The sequence below is a fragment of the Lutra lutra genome, chromosome 13 (assembly GCF_902655055.1).
Source record: "Lutra lutra chromosome 13, mLutLut1.2, whole genome shotgun sequence".
Classification (NCBI taxonomy): Eukaryota; Metazoa; Chordata; class Mammalia; order Carnivora; family Mustelidae; genus Lutra; species Lutra lutra.
The window spans coordinates 946,636-962,336 of NC_062290.1; the positions used below are offsets into that span (position 1 = coordinate 946,636).

Sequence of the window (15,701 nt, forward strand, 5' to 3'; positions counted from 1 at the left end):
ACATGTCTGTCCAGCACATTCGCCCTATCTTGCTTCTAGAATTCTGGCAGGCAGGCTTTCCCGGCCCGGTGCCACCTCTCCCAGGACCCTTCTGTGGAGGAGAGGCCTCCAGGTGCTGACATGTGGAGTGAAAGGCCTGGCTCCCTGCCCAGCACACTCCAGCGGGCCACCAGCCCTGTGCTCCCCTCACACTGCTGGCTCGCTTCTTAGCATCTACACTCCTCAAAAATTAATACACAGAAATTTCCCCAAACCAGAGAAATGAGCTTCCATATCAAAAAAGCCCATTGAACACCTCAGAAAATGAGTTTCAAAGACCGATGGCGAAGCACGTCATTATGAAACTTCACATATTGCAACGAGTCAAGTTTCTGAATTGTGTTTCAAAGTTAAGCTGTTCAATTTATAAATAAATAAGTATTCATAAAAGTGTGTTCTAACTCTAAGAGGCAGAGTTAATCGGACTGAATCACCGCAGTTGTGAGTAAAATCAGCCTCGGGTAAGAAATGTAGTTTTGAACTTGAAGGGAACAAACACAGTTGTCTATACCAAATAGCCTGAAAACTTGGACTGTCTTGTGGCAAACATACTCTGGTCCCAAGGTTACGAGAAAACTGCATGGAACTATTAACACTATTGGTATTCCAAGAAAGCCGCTTTGAGTTCCTACCACAAAGACTTAGCCAGAGTCAACTTTATGCTAATGAGACCTACACTATGTCTAGATTTCGCAGGCTTGTCTGATGAAACACCTCCTTCCCTACCTAAAAACTACCTTTTGTCTAGCTCAGGGTTCTTTTCAAAAAGCACCTGTTTCAGCAGATTCCCATTTTCTTGGAGTTTCTCATTAAATACTTCTGCTTCAGCTGAATGTTCTAGCCAAGGCTGGATTAAAGAATGTGGGACTCAGAGTTCTCTACTTCCACCCCAAATGCCAGAGAGAACCGATCCGGAATTTCACAGAGGAGAGTAACATGGCTCCCCATTGTGGCAGATACTGTAAACGTCTGCCACGTAGCCCTTTCCCTTTTCTGGGGAAACAGTAGAACCCAGATCAGACGCCTGCAGTATGGCCTATCCTGTGGGAGGAGTCACGACGGGGCCCGCATGGTCATCTAGGACCCGGTGGCCAGGTGCTGGACGGGATGTGGTGTGGCCAGGCCCCAAGCAAGGGAATTCAGGGTCACCTCTGCTGAGGATGGCCTCATCTTACTGCCCCTCTGCCTGTGACCCAGGACGTGAGGTTTGGAGCTCATGCAACCACCTTATCCCGGCAGAGAGTGCCACGGCTGACACACTGGAGGTGAAGGAGTTGATTGCCGGAAGGGGCCTGGCCCCTGATGAGTGTGGAGACGTGCCAGACCAACCTCAGGATCGCTTCCTTCCAGACTCCCGCTGAGGGAACAGCCAAGGTACTCAAGTCATTTTTGGACAGATGTTATGTTGTGGGAGGATGGGAACATGACACCCCAAATGCGCCATCTCGGCATAACGATTATTTTTGAGCTGAAGGCAATTGAGAAGCTGCAGATGTAGGAAAACCTCTCTGACCTCCCCCTATCATCCTAAAAATAGGGCATGATTTTCTCTTTGTGAAGGTGTGTCCCCTCAACCGGATCATCAAGGGAGGAGCAATGTTTATGACCAGAGGTGGGCTGGCCCCAACCCGAGTCTGCATAAACAAAGCTCACTAAATAACCCTTATCTTCCAGCGCATTCCCCCATATGGGTACCTTCCCATCATTTACTGCTCCTGGAAGCCCAAACCTGTCTTCTCTGTCCAGCTGTGTCCGTACAGTTTATCACATAGAAATCACATATATAATCATCATCCGTAAGCCTCCAGGTCTATCCACCTCCTTGGGTGTTTACTTCTTTTCTATGAAGACCTTCATGTACATGTAAAAATTAAGATTAACATCAGATAAAGTTTGTGTGCCTTTTGTCCTGTGAATCTCTTCGCTGATAGAATTTGTAAACCAGAGTCCAAGAACATAAGAGGGTGGATGGAAAGTTGCTTCTCCCCCACAGCCCCTTGCTACCCAAAGCATCTTAAAACATACAGGAAAAGAATCAGTAACAACAGTAGCATAGGACTTCTCAGCGGCGGTCTGGGAGGTCAGGGAGTAAGAGGGTAGCTTTGGAGCTCAGAAAGCGCATCCGTCGCCTGTAGCAGAGGGACTCTCCACTTCCCCCACGCTCACGAGCACTTCTGGGGTGTAGTCCCTGGTAGCTCATTGTGGTTTTAGTTTGCCCTTGTTGATACCCACTGAGCTGAGCACTTCTCCGGACGTCCTGGCCATGTGAGTTTCTTGCAGGAACTGTGTAACATACTTTGTTGCCTCTTCCCTTTCTGGTGTGCAAGCTTTCTTTTGTGTCCTGATACTATTCCCTTGTTCTCTATGTTGCAAATAACTCTCCCGCTGGCTCTGTGATTCGGGGAGCAGAGGGTCTGGCTGTGATGTCAAGACTGAACCCACTGCTGTGCCATCTGAGGCCAGCTGCTGACTTTGGTCTCCCCTCTGTCTAATGGGGTGATTTAGCCTGAGTCACAGGATTGTTCAGGGCATTAAGTGACATAAAAACGTGTCAACAGGATGGCCGATTGATATATGGAGATCGCGCTCATGTCATCACGACTCACGGAGCCTCGGAGTGGGAGAAGCTTAGAGATCCCACGTCCGTTGATCCCTGAATTCATGATCTATTGCTCCCCAGGCCTGGGACAGTTTCCGATTTGACACTTTTTAGCTCATCGACTCTTCACAACAACTGTATGCGAAAGATACTATGGTTGCCCCAATATTACATACGAGGAAACCGAGAAACAAAGAACCTAGGACACCCTCCCAAGACGTCTTGGAAAGGGTAAACAAGGCAGAGCTGCTGTTTCTGCTCCCGCCTCTGCCGGGAGGAGGCTCCCAGCTCCTCAGTTTAAAAAAAAAAGAAAAGGAATGTTGTTTAGAGGATTAGCCAGCTCTTGGGAGACCGTCTTAAGGGCTCCCCGGCCACTGCAAGGACATCTTGAGCTTCTGAAGAACGACTGGTCGGGACCCTCACCGAGGGGAGAGGAGCCACAGACCCAGACGTGGGGTGTTGGCCACGGTCGTGCCCAGCCCACAGCGCCCCAGGCCGCGTTCCCCGATGCTCTCCCCAGGTTAGCACGGACACCTCTGGAGGCTGTGGGGAAGGACCACCCACTCTCCTCTCACAGCTGGCCACCTGCCTGCTTTCTGCCACGGCTTCCACCACATTCTCAGAGGGGCTCATCCTCTCAGAGGAGGTTCGTTTACCACACACACCGCCGGTCTGGATCGTAAGCTCCCCCACAAAAACGGGCAGACGTAACATTTTTTTTCTTTTAACTTCTAGAGTAAGGAGGGTGTCGGCCTCCCTAGTTTCTGGGACTCCGTGAGGGAGTTTTACTTGTGTGAATAAAAGAGCGTCAGGGGAAGGGGTTCTGTACCCTCTTAGGTTCAGTGTCTGGGGCTCTGCATTTGGAACTGCTCACAAATACCCTCAAACAAAACAAAACAAAAATTCATGGGAGAAAAAGTTTTCTTCATATGAGAGGCCTTAACAGAGATGAAATGAAAACCCCAAAGGAAAGGTTAGGTCTGAGAACCTTATATACCATTTCCAACAAAGAGCGACCAATCGTGGAGTCAAGACAAAGGGAAAGGGGCTTTAAAAAGGCGGGGAAAGGGGCTTATGCTTCCCGGGAAGTGGCTGATCATGAGAGATCAACACATGGGGAGGCAAGGGCTGTCTCGGGAAGGGCCTGCTGGCGCGGATCCGTGTCTGTGTTGCCTCGGTCTCAGCCGATGGCCGTGTTCTCTTCTGGGTACAAGCCGGGCACTTCATCACAGACGTCGTATGACCTGCTTTTAGATGGAAAGGAGGTCAGAGAGCCCTTTCTGCATCTGCTGTTTCTCAAGTTCCTTTAGCTCAGGATAATCAGTATGCCACTGTGGCATGATTTAGGGGGCACGCCCCGATCCCTTCAGTGGGGAGGGTCCCATGCTCCTTCCACCACCCCGGTCCCATCAGCCTTCTCCCCAGGCAGGGCCATTACCTTCCATCCAGCCAGTAAAGAGCCCGGAGACTTTTGCACTGGAGTGCTCTGGGGACTTTGATGAGCTTTGCTGCAGGACCTGAACGTGTGAGGCCCTGGCAGGTGGGCCCCTGGAGGAGACCATCCCAGTGTCAGTCCCACCGGTGGGCTTTACCTAGCCCACCAGGGACGACTGCTCACAGCCACCAGGCTCCTTCCTTCTCAGTTGGAATTCAGGCTGCGCAGCCTTATTCTGAATGTTTTCCTGGATAGCAGAGCTTGCAAAGTTTACCTCTGTAGACAGAGTTTTCTGAATTAAACCCACTTAGGTTAAAAATCCATTCAAGGTTCTAACAAAGCATGGTGAACAAATGCTGTTTTAACGCAGAGCTAATACTCCTACACAGTTACACGTAGGTGGGGAAACTGAACTCCTTTAATTTAATCCAGGGCCTGGCCCACAGCGCGCCAAGGTCCGGAGGGAGTTTGCTTAAGCAATCCTGTTCTCCCAAAGCCAAAACATAAGTAAATTAAAATTCTTCATTGATTTGGGGAAATTTTAACAGATCACGTTTTCCTGGTGCTACTATTTTTACAAAAGGAGAACGATGAATAAAAATGTGTGTATTTTACAAGCTAACAAAATAATGTCCCCGATGCCACTCTCACATGTAAGCAAACGTGTGTGTGTGCCCGCGGGGCCCCAGCCAGCAGGAAGAAGCGGCTGTCTGTGCAGCAAAGTGAGATTTCCGCTTCCTTTGGACCAGGGTGGAAGGGTAACACTCTAAGATGTTTTAAGTAACATTTTATTATAATAGAAGAAAGACACTGTTCATTGTCCAAAAGCTTTAAAGTACAGGAAAGTATCAAGTACAAAAATCAAACCTGACCCAGCTGCACGGAAATAACGGACCAGTTATTATTAAGATTTGAAAGTAGGAACCGTTCAGGGAGTAGAGGAGCAGTTTGTTTTTATTATTCATTTATTTTATTTTATTTATTTATTTTTAAGCTCTGTGCCTGCTGTGGGGCCTGAACTCATGACCCTGAGATCAAGAGACACCTGCTCTCCCCCCTGAGCCAGCCAGCCGGGTGCCCAAAGGAGCAGTCTTTAAAGAAGAAATATTTGGAGATGGTGCACTTCACACTTAAAAAAAAGGTAATAGTAATAATAATTTTATATAGTTAGTGATTTTCTTAATTTCTGCATCTTTATAAATTGTGCTGTTTCTAACGATATGGCACTTGAGTGACATGAACAGCAGTAACAGCAGTGGTTGGTGTTACATGAGCCCTCACAGTCTGTCAGGCACGAGTTTGAGTCCCTCAAAGACCAGGCAAAGCCTCCCCTGCATATAGACCATATTTACATGCTAAATAAATGTAATTATTAAATCAAGACATAAGAGTCGGATACTCTGTTAGGTGAGATGCCGGAAAACGTCCAGTGACTTCTGCCGAGGACACCCATCGGAGTCAAACAAAGGCCGTCTCTGGCTGCAGAGCCATTCCGACCCCGAGAGGTGCAGGGCACCACTACAGGCCAGGCTCGCAGTGTCCTTGCCGCAAATGTGCAGCCTCCGTGTGATGGTGACGAGCGAGACAAACCGGGTCAGGACACCCGCGCGGAAAACCAAGGGCAAGCGCTTTGCGGAAGTGCATCAAGGCCTCCGAGGACAGAGAAGCCCAATGAGGTCACTGGGCGCCGTGCAGAAGGAACAGGTTGGTGGGAAAGCCTCCAAGATCGCGGTGGCCGCCTCTCCGGGGCGGCGGGAGCAGGCCCAGGGGGATTGCGGTGCGCGGCTGGTCTGGCGCCCGGCCGAGGGCGCTGGCTCTGGCTCCCAGGACGGACAGGAGCCGCTGGCCAAGTGTCCAGCAGGGGACTCCGCAGAGACGCACGGGCAAGGGCTCCAAGACGTGCAGTGTGCACCATGGTCTCAGGCCCCTGCTGGGTTTGGGGCAGGGCCCCACAAGGAGCAGCGCTTCTCTTCCGGAGCTCTGAGCCGGTTGTCGAATTGGACCGTCGGAGATCAAAATACCAGTCCCACTTGCCCACAGCTCTTTCCCACGGCTCTGTCTTGGTGCCCTCGGTCCAGGCCCACCGCGGACAGATGGCGCTGCCGCAGCCTCAGAGACGGCTGGGGACCCCGGTGACCCAGTGGAAATCTCCAGAAGCCGCTAGGAGCCAGCCCTCTCTGCTTGCCCCACACCTGCCGGAGGAGGCCCGACCCTGGCGCCGGCTGCCCCCATGGGACACGGTTCTTGCTGGTGCACCGGCTTGGGAGGTGGCGGGGAGGGGTACCCGTGGGACCAGCCGGAGTCCAGGAGTTAAGGCTGCCAAGGGCTAGGGGCAGAGGGCATGGGGACGAGTTTGGGTTTTGCAGGACGTCGGCTGCCTTGGCTGGATGCTGTGACCGCAGCGAGAACGTGCCTGGGGCCAGGATGGCACTCCCAATGCTGCGGGGCTTTTCCCCAACTGCAGAATGCTGGTTTAAACTGGAAGTCAGGAAGTGAACTGTAAGTACGTGCGCACCCGCCCCTTAGGACTTTCCGGGTCAGTGTTCGTCAAGAGAAACAAAAGGCCATGATGACGTCTGGATTTATGTCCGCTCTGCAGAGACGCGGAGCGGTCCCCGAAACTTCTAGTTACTGCCTCTGCAAGGACTGCAGCCCTGGTGACCGGAAGTTACCCTGGGAGCCACCCCCCTTGCTCCACGAACAAGCTAGAGGGTGCCCTGAGGTCCCCCGCTGAGGGGGCACAGGCTTCCGCGACAGGCATGCGTCCAGAGCGAGGCCGCTGACCCGGCCTGACAGAGGCCCAGTGCCAAGGTGGACAAGGCACGGGGATCCACGCTGACCCCTGAGATCCAGAGTGGCTCTGCGGCGGCTCCAGGTGGAGACTGAACCCCTCACCTCTCACATAAAGACGTCCGTGACACCCACTGCGCCATCTGGGGCTCATAAAACCACACTCTCTATCTGTTCTTGGCTCACAGGCTACTCCGAAGCTGAAGGGCAATATTTAGGCTCTGGTTTATTCGTGGGCTTTAATTCAGAGCACATGTCCACAGAGAGCGGAGAACAAAGCACAATAGCACTGAAGTTCAATTTACATTCTCAGTCAGTGAAACAAAATGGAAATAAAAAACAGTTGTGCAGGACTCGTTTATAACTAAACTATGGCTCCAAAAGCGCCTTTCCTATAATGTCATGGAATAAAGGACATTTTAAAACCACCAGCAAGAGAGCTTAAGTGACCAAAAAAGGAGAGGTGAAGACTTTCTGTTAGGAAAAAATGTTAAGTCAGAGCGGCGATGACAGCCTGTAGTCTCTCTCCCAGTCCGGCAGATGCAAAGTTACCCGACTCCTTCCTGACTTCAAGTCCCGTCCTGCGGGGAGCGGTCTGCTTGGGGGCCGCTCGTCCCTGGGAGGCCCTGGGAAATGCCGGCTGGGGTAGGCGGATTTGCTTCATGACCCGGGCCGTCCTGCTCCAAGGCCACAGAGCACTCAGCCTTGCTCCCCCATGACCTCCAGGCACAGATTTGCCCTCGTGAGTCACGTCTGGTTCATTCTGCAAAACGACATACCGAGCGCCAACCGACCGTCGCTCCTCCAAGCCCCACGTCGGCGACGCCGCAGGACTCCAGCGCTGGAAGCACGTGTCCCCACGGGGCGGGACGTGTTCTGAGACGCTAGTGATACGTGCGGGGCTCCCCGAGTTCAGCGTCAGACTAATCACACACAGCTCATCAGCAGCAGAGCCAGAGCAGACTCCGGACTCCACGTCCTGCACATTTTCCGTGCGGCCGAGTGTGGAAACTCTTTGAAGAACGTGCGTGAACGTCAGGAGAGGAGTCCCACCAGCGGCCAGCAGCCAGCTGGCCTCGTCACCAGGCCGTCATGTGTGCCAAGTTTTCTCCACTGGGTCCCCCCGGCTGGTCTATCTGTGCCTCCTTGTGTTTCTTTGATAGGCTCCTCCCTACTCATTTCCACTTTCCGCTTGTCCCTGCCGTGGTACCACCTCCCTGGGGCTGGGAAGCATCCCTCCTTCATCCTTGGCTCTCGGGTTTTCAGCCCAAGGCTTGCTGTGTAGCTGGGGGCTTGTTAAATGCTAGTGGGAGGAGGGAATGGTCCGTCTGCCCCAAATTCAATCCTTTTTCAAATCAAATTTTTAAAAATGTTTTGTTTCCCTTTCGTTGTCTGTGAATACCCACTAACGAAATCCACTTGGTTGATGTACTTACAGGTTGTAGGAGATGCCTGGACGTAAAGCCTGGACGTTACTACTCCCAGCCCCAAGTCGCAGCAGCTGCTCTCTTGCTTGCCCCTAGGGGACGTCCCCTCCAGCTCAGTGGTCCATGGGCCAGTTATGGCCAAAGTGGAAATTATCGATAAAGACCAGTGGGAGGGACTGTGACCAATGCCACCCTGTTCCCCTCCTTCTTCCACTGACAACTCCTGAACCAGGTGCAATGGGAGGCAGGCAGCCAAGTGTGAATCTGACACCCACTGCCCCAGTGCGGGGGAGCAGGGACACAGAAAGATCTCGGATCCCGCAGGGCGTCGTGGGCCCGCTGAGCCCATGCTGACCGCTGCTACCCCCAGACTTCTTGTTCTGCAAGAAAGTTAAGCCCTTGGTTATTGAAGTCATTTTTAGCCCAAAGGTGCCCTGGTGTCTTTTGAGTGATGTCCCTGAAGCGAGAGGTCACGGAGCAGAGCGCCGTGGTTGTCTGAGGGACGTGCGCAGCTTGGCCGAGATAGCGCAATCGAGGAAGGGGCTGTCGGAATGTATCGGAAACGCTGTTGGAACGTACAGTCCCATTCCCAGGTCTTAGCACGTTTTGTTTTTTCTGCTATGACCTTCCAGGTTTTTCTGACCCATTATCAAATAGGTTACAGTTGTCATGCCATTTGCCATGGGCTACACCATCCTACACTTCCAAGAAATACGGATTTTCTCCTCTGTGACCACTATGGCATGGTCATATTTAATAATTCCCAAATACAATCTGGTGCCAGTCTGTACCCAAATTCCCCATCGTCCACCCCAGTGTCTCCCATATTTGCTCTTTTAGAACCACGGTGCAAGTGTTGCATTGTGTTTTTATTCCTGTCCCCTTATTTCTGTGTGACATTGTCCCGTTGGAGAAGCCAGGCCAATTGTCATGAAAAGGGTCTCACTTTGCAGATTTTCTCAGACTGTTTCCTACTGGTGTCATTCCGTGGCTCCCTGTCCCCATCTTTCCTGTAACAGAGTTGTGTCCGAAGGTCTGATGGGATTTGAGTTAATATATTTGGGGCGAGGACACAGTAGGAGATCCCATGGCTATTTCTCCTGACTTCTTCTCATCGCCCAAAGCCTTGGGCCACCTCCCACACTGAGGCAAGTCCCCAGCCTTTAGTCTTGTGTCTCCTCTCCCCGTCCAGACCTGCGTGCTGTCCCTGTCCTGGTCTACCATGTCTCCTCATAGTCCCATGCCTCCGCTTGTACGGCGCTCTGTCCAGAGGTCATCTCTCTCCTGCAGGCAGAGTCTCCAGTAGCAGAGACAGTAGATGTGGCCCTTGTGTGTGGGTGGGACCGGGGACTCCCTTCTGACCAGTAGAACGCAGCACAGGTGAAGCGAGGCCTGCTCCGCTCCCAAGGACCAACCTAAGAACCGCATCACCTTCGGTACCTAAGGCTCTGAGTCCCCGCCGATCCCTTACTCTCACCACCACAGGCTTCATTACCTCAAACTACACCCGGACCATCAATATCATCACCACCAGCAGAACCAAACGTTTTTGGCCTCCTGAGGCACCATGTTGTGCACCTCGCATGCTCGCCCAGCACTTGCTACCGACGGAGGCTGTGACCGTGGTGTTCCGCAGCGCCCAGGTGTGACCTGCTACCATCCCGGCTTCCCAGACGCTGGGAGCCGCACCCGTACCGGCTTATACAGAGCCGAGACTTTGTAATCAGGAGAGACGTATAATAACATTTCGCTCTGCAAAAGAAAACACTTACTTGGAATTTCCTCTTATTTTTTTCCTGCTTGGAAAAGCAATACAAATGGAGTGAGTTAGTGATAATGTTTTCCAGATGTTCTCTAGATAAGAAAAACAACAAATATAAACAAGAATCTTTTCTTATTTTTCCTGAGAAGATTAAAACGAAAGTTCGGTCGTTTACCAAGTGACCTTTGCCCAAACTCACGTTTCCCTCTCAAGCTCTGGATGCCAAGTGCGGGAAGGACTTGAAAGCGCCATGAGCTGGTCAGGGCGTCCCCCCCCGTCGAAGACTGAGCCCCGAGCCCGGTATTTCTCCCTTCACAAAACCCCCTGACATGGGAGGAGACTTACTTCCAATGACAGATCATGGACTTGATAAAAAACAGCAAAAGGCTTATTGGAGAATTGAAATATTGTCCCTAATCACAAACAAAAAAGTGGCAGCTGACACAGGCCGGTGTGGTTGGAGTCACCATTGGAGTCAGCGGCGCTTAGGGGCCCGGCCGGTTGAGCGTCTGGCTTTGTCTCAGGTCATGATCCCAGGGTTGTGGAATCCAGTCCCGATCGGGACGTCTCCCTCTGCCCCTCCCCCCGCTTGTGCACTTTCTCTCTCTCTCTCTCTGCCTCTTGAATAAATAAATCTTTAAAAAGAAAGGAGCTACCATCCTTAGATCCCAGGGCATACCACATCGATAAGACCAGAATGGGCAGCTGTGGAAAAGGAAGATTCAAAGAAACGTTGATTGATTTTCAAAACTTTTGTGTATCTAAAGTTATGTATATGAGTGCTTAGTATGACTGGAAATGGCATGTGAAGTTTCAAACTGTTGATTTAACATAGGCAAAGGGAATTATTTGTGGTCTCTGAAGTAAAACCTAGGATTTCACAAATTAGAGAAAACTTAAGAAAACTATCTAAAAATACATAAAGAAGACAAACGTCTATTGGATTCTCTGAAGAATAAAATAAAGTCAATATGCAAATTGGAAACAACGAAAAAATGTCAGAATGAGACCTAAAGAACCCACCAGGAGCCAAGCAGAAATGTTTCAAAGATACTCGTGTAGGTACAAGTGGGAGAAGCTGCTAATATCAAGGATAAAGAAGAAGCCCCCAGACTCTCAAAGTGGGAGAACAGTTTGTGTCGTTCCCAGTAAGAACTAGACCGTGGGCTCTATCTGATGCTACCGCTGACACTTGAGGAAAAGGAAACAGTCCTTTCCTTCTCAGGGGAAATTATTTTGGACTCCTGTACCCACCCAAAATATCAACAAAGGATGAGGGAAAATAAAGAAAAAGTTGGGTTTTTGACTGCAAGTAACAGGAGCCCCAGAGAGAGGGTCCGTGTCACATGGGCCAGTGATGTATCGGGACCCCGGCCCCGTCTGTCCATCTCTCCACCCCGCCCCGGCGTCCTTCTCAGACTTGCCTCCAGGAGGGTGTCAAGTTTCCTCACGTGCATCAGAAGAGAAAGGGGGCAACAGGGTGTCAGTCCTTCCCTTCAGTCTCGTCGGACCAACGCCGCCCGTTTGAGCCCTGCGCGGCGCGACAGGTGCTGACTGTCTTCGAGTGCTCCGCCCCTGGGGAACGGGGTTGCTTACCCCGAGTCACGCACTCTAAGCAGAAGGGGGGAACACCCCGACAAAACAGGTTTCCTTGGAGAGAAGGAAGGGAGCGTGGAGACTGGATGCCAAATAACACCGTGCAGCACGCACTCCCTCACAGCCCCTCTGAAAAAACTACTTGAGGACATACTCAAAAACAGTGGAAAAGCAGTTGGGGAAAGGATGACACACACATCGGGGGTGGTGAGCCGAGACACAGGACGGCATCAGAGGCCTGTCTGCGGTACGACGGCTATCACGGGACGTCAGCTGTGACTAAGGACTCCCAAAAGAGTAGAAGCATGCACGGTTGGTTTTTTAAGTCAAAGCAAACCTGGAACTGCAACTACGAATTATTTCGGTGAAATACAGGAGAAAGAGGTAAAAAGAAGAGTGAAGGTAGTTCCAAGGCGAAGGTGACAGAAACACGGTGAGTTTGTCTTGAAAGGTAAGAGTAAACGTAAGTAAGTTTATTCCCCAAATTATGAGGCGTGTGTCCTTGCTGAAGCCATTGTGGTGAAATTATGAATATGGAAAAATCACAGGTTCCTCCCCATTAGCGATCAGGGAGAAGCAGAGCGAAACCACAGGGAACCATCCCTGCCCCCACCGTTGCGGCCAGCGATGGTTTTGATAACCCAGTGTTGGTAAAGGCAAAGGGAAATAGGCTCTCGTGGAAGCATAAACGTACGGGCTGTTTGGGAGCCGGTTTGAGATCCTCAAACATTCCAACACGCGGACACGTTTAACGAGCAGTTCCGTTCTGCAGAAATACTTGCCGGTTCACACGGATAAATATTGACAATGAGCCGTGCAGTACGACTTACAATAGCAAACGGTGGAAGGGACCTGTCTGCCCTCAGAGGAACAACCCAGTGCAACGCTGAGTTTCCATTCCACGGATCCTTCTGTAACCCTCTGAGGCAGAGTTTCGTGAGTTACTTTTTTTGGATTTGGGGGTTTTTTGGTAAAGGGCCAAATAGTGAATATTTTAGATTTAGGTACCATGCTTACAAAATCTCTTTTGCAATGTCTCAACTCTGACATTAGAATGCGGAAGTAGTCATAGGCAGTACTGAAATTAAAGAGCATGCCCATGTTTCAATGAAACTTTATTTAAAAAAAAAACAAAACAGCAGTCTGGGAGCGCCTGGCTCGAGGTCACGAGTTCCAGCCCCACGTTGCGGGTAGAGATTACTAAGAAAAGAAAAGGAGAAAGGCAGCAACAGCAGACTGGATTTTACCACGTGTCTGCCCTTGTGTTAAGGGTTTCATTTGATCTTCATGTAGTGATAGGAAAATTTCTCCATGATGCATTAGTTTAAAAAAATAAAGCTGGAGGGGTGACTGGGTGGCTCAGTGGGTTAAGCCTCTGCCTTTGGCTCAGGTCATGATCTCAGGGACCTGGGATAGAGCCCCGCATCGGGCTCTGCTCATCGGGGAGCCTGCTTCCTCCTCTCTCTCTCTCTGCCTGCCTCTCTGCCTACTTGTGATCTCTCTGTCTGTCGAATGAATAAATAAAATCTTTTAAAAAATAAAGCTGGAAAGCAATGTATTATACAATGCATTTTGAAAAATTATATGTGCAATTACATGCACATGAAGTCGACTCTCATTACTCACAATTTGTCCCGTTCTATAAAGTCACCGTGAAGGATGAATTATGAAATACGGAACCAGCGCTCCTAAGAAATAGCTTCAGGTTCCTGCGAGCGTCTGGTCGCAGCTACTCGATGTAGAATCTTGTTTTATGTGTGTTCCCGTTTAGAGGCCCCGAATCTAACATACATCACTGACTCGTGAATGTTGTACGCTCAGCCAGCACGACCGCCCCTCGCAGCCGCAGGAAGCTTGTCCAACACACGTGTTTTCTCCACGGGATCCGTCATAGCCTTCCCGGGCTTAGGAGCTCAAGACAACACGTCAGCACCGTGTCTGGGGGGATTTTCAGCAGAGAAACCACCAGCAAATGCCCGAGAATGAGAAAAACAAGGCAGGAAGCTGACCACGTAGAGGACATTTGCGTCCAGTATGAGCAGGACAAGAAGGCAGAGTGCCGCCTGTTTGACCGCAGCTGTCCCGACGTCCAGAGTGCTGGAAGGGTCACAGGTATGGACCTTGGGGTCCCAGGTAAATTGTAGGTCGTACAAAGATCTGCACACACGGACTCCAGGAGTAGCGAGGACGATGTGTATGTGTGTGTTTGCACATGCAGAGGGAAAAGCTTGAGACAAGAACGCTACACAAGGGGTCACTTCTGGGAAGGAAAGGGGCGTGGGGGACAAGGGGACAAGGGGCCGCATTCAGTGTCTTCCGGCCACGCTCCACAGTGATTCCGTTTCTCCTGGGCCCGTGTACTTCTGTGGAACTCAGAACCTCTTAAAGATTTTTTAAAAATCATTGAGAACATAGCTTGCTGGTCAATATATTTAAAAACGAGCTTGGAATTCATTTCAACATTTCAGCGAGTACCCATGCCCGTCAGCTGAGGGGCAGACGGACAGAATGCAGTCTGTCCGCTGGGGGGAGAGGAGACGAGGAACGCACTGATGCGTGTCCCACGCACACGTCCTGCTGAGTGAAGGACACTGGTTGTAGATGACCACGTGCTGTAGGATCTCACTCACTCACTGGAGATTCCAGAACAGGCGAGTCCCCACAGGCAGAAAGGAGATTAGCAGTTGCCTAGGGCTGGGAGTTTTGGGGGGAAACTGGCCTGGGAGAGTTTTTTTCAGGGGAGACCAGTGTTTTACAATTCCATTGCGAGGGTGATACAGCCAAATTTCTGTGGCATACTAAAACACACTGAGTCGTATACTTTATTTTTTAGTTTGTTTTATTTTTTTAAAGATTTTATTTAGGGACGCCTGGGTGGCTCAGTGGGTTAAAGCCTCTGCCTTCAGCTCAGGTCATGATCTCAGGGTCCTGGGATCGAGCCCCGCATCGGGCTCTCTGCTCAGCGGCGAGCCTGCTTCCCTCTCTCTCTCTCTGCCTGCCTCTCTGCCTAATGTGATCTCTTTCTGTCAAATAAATAAATAAAATCTTTTAAAAAATTTAAAAAAACATGTTTATTTAAGAGAGAGAGAGCATGAGCTGGGGGTGGGCAGGAGGGATAGAGGTAAAGGGGAAGCAGGCCCCAGCTCGGCGGGGAGCCCAACGCGGGCTCCATCCCAGGACTCCGAGGTCATGACTGGAGCCCGAGGCAGACCTTCACAGGCGGAGCCCCCAGGCATCTCTGAGGCGTACGCTTCACGTGAGCGAATTGGGTAGCGTATGGATTGTAGCCTAACTAAACCAATTTTTTTCGGGGAGATATTTCCGTCCGACTCAAGTTTAACGTCTTGCATATCCTCCTCAGAGGCCTCTGTGTTCTTTTTTCCAATTTTATTTTCCTTTTTATTGACATGATGAAGAGGGATGCTGGAAAGTCACATGCTGGAAAGACACAGGTGATGGTTTTGCATGATGGCAGCGTTAAAGGGGGTCCCTACTTTTCGCTTCGTGCCCCTTTTCTTGATTACACAGGTTTCCCAAAATGAGCACTTATGAAACACACTGATATTGTATTGTAAGGGTCGGTGCCTTCTTTGCTCTCCTTTTACATCCAAAGATCACTCAGAAGGTAGATCTGACTTGCCCAGGGCCCTTGTTTTGGATCTAGCTCCAGTCTCCAAATAAAAGCCCTTGTGCTTTTTTTGAAATGTGCTTCTTTTCTGATTTGTCAGTCTGGAATTAAAGCAGAACGTTTCTGTGTGCTTCCCACGTAAGACCTCCGAGGTCCCAGAGCGAGTCAGCACGTTGCCGCAGGGAGCAGACGGAAGGTGAATGCTTGGAGGAAGTGCCCTGACCCTGTGAGCTGGTGGCCGTCGGCATGTGGGTTTTGAAAGTCTCAGCTCAGTCAGGCAATGAAGCGCCACTGTTTACTCAAGAGGGTGGGATCCCCTCTTGGTATTTGCGGGAGAATGATGACAATGGCCCCCGCGAACCACACGTCCCTGTGTCTGGCAGTGCCTGTGTCTCGTTCCCTCTCCCCCTCTGGATGTGAGGTCT

General features: G+C 50.8%; 1 long non-coding RNA gene across 2 annotated transcripts; it reads left to right on the forward strand.

Annotated features, from left to right (window-relative positions):
- The first annotated feature begins 5,164 nt into the window (after positions 1 to 5,164).
- On the forward strand, positions 5,165 to 14,573 carry LOC125083956 (uncharacterized). 2 transcript variants are annotated; one of them, XR_007122418.1, is made up of 3 exons: positions 5,165 to 5,214; positions 8,302 to 12,584; positions 13,420 to 14,573. It is a non-coding gene; the product is annotated as an uncharacterized LOC125083956 (long non-coding RNA). The 2 variants fall into 2 exon arrangements; XR_007122419.1 differs by lacking the exon at positions 5,165 to 5,214 and having other exon boundaries at positions 7,628 to 12,584; positions 13,420 to 13,760; positions 14,117 to 14,573.
- Positions 14,574 to 15,701: the final 1,128 nt, after the last annotated feature.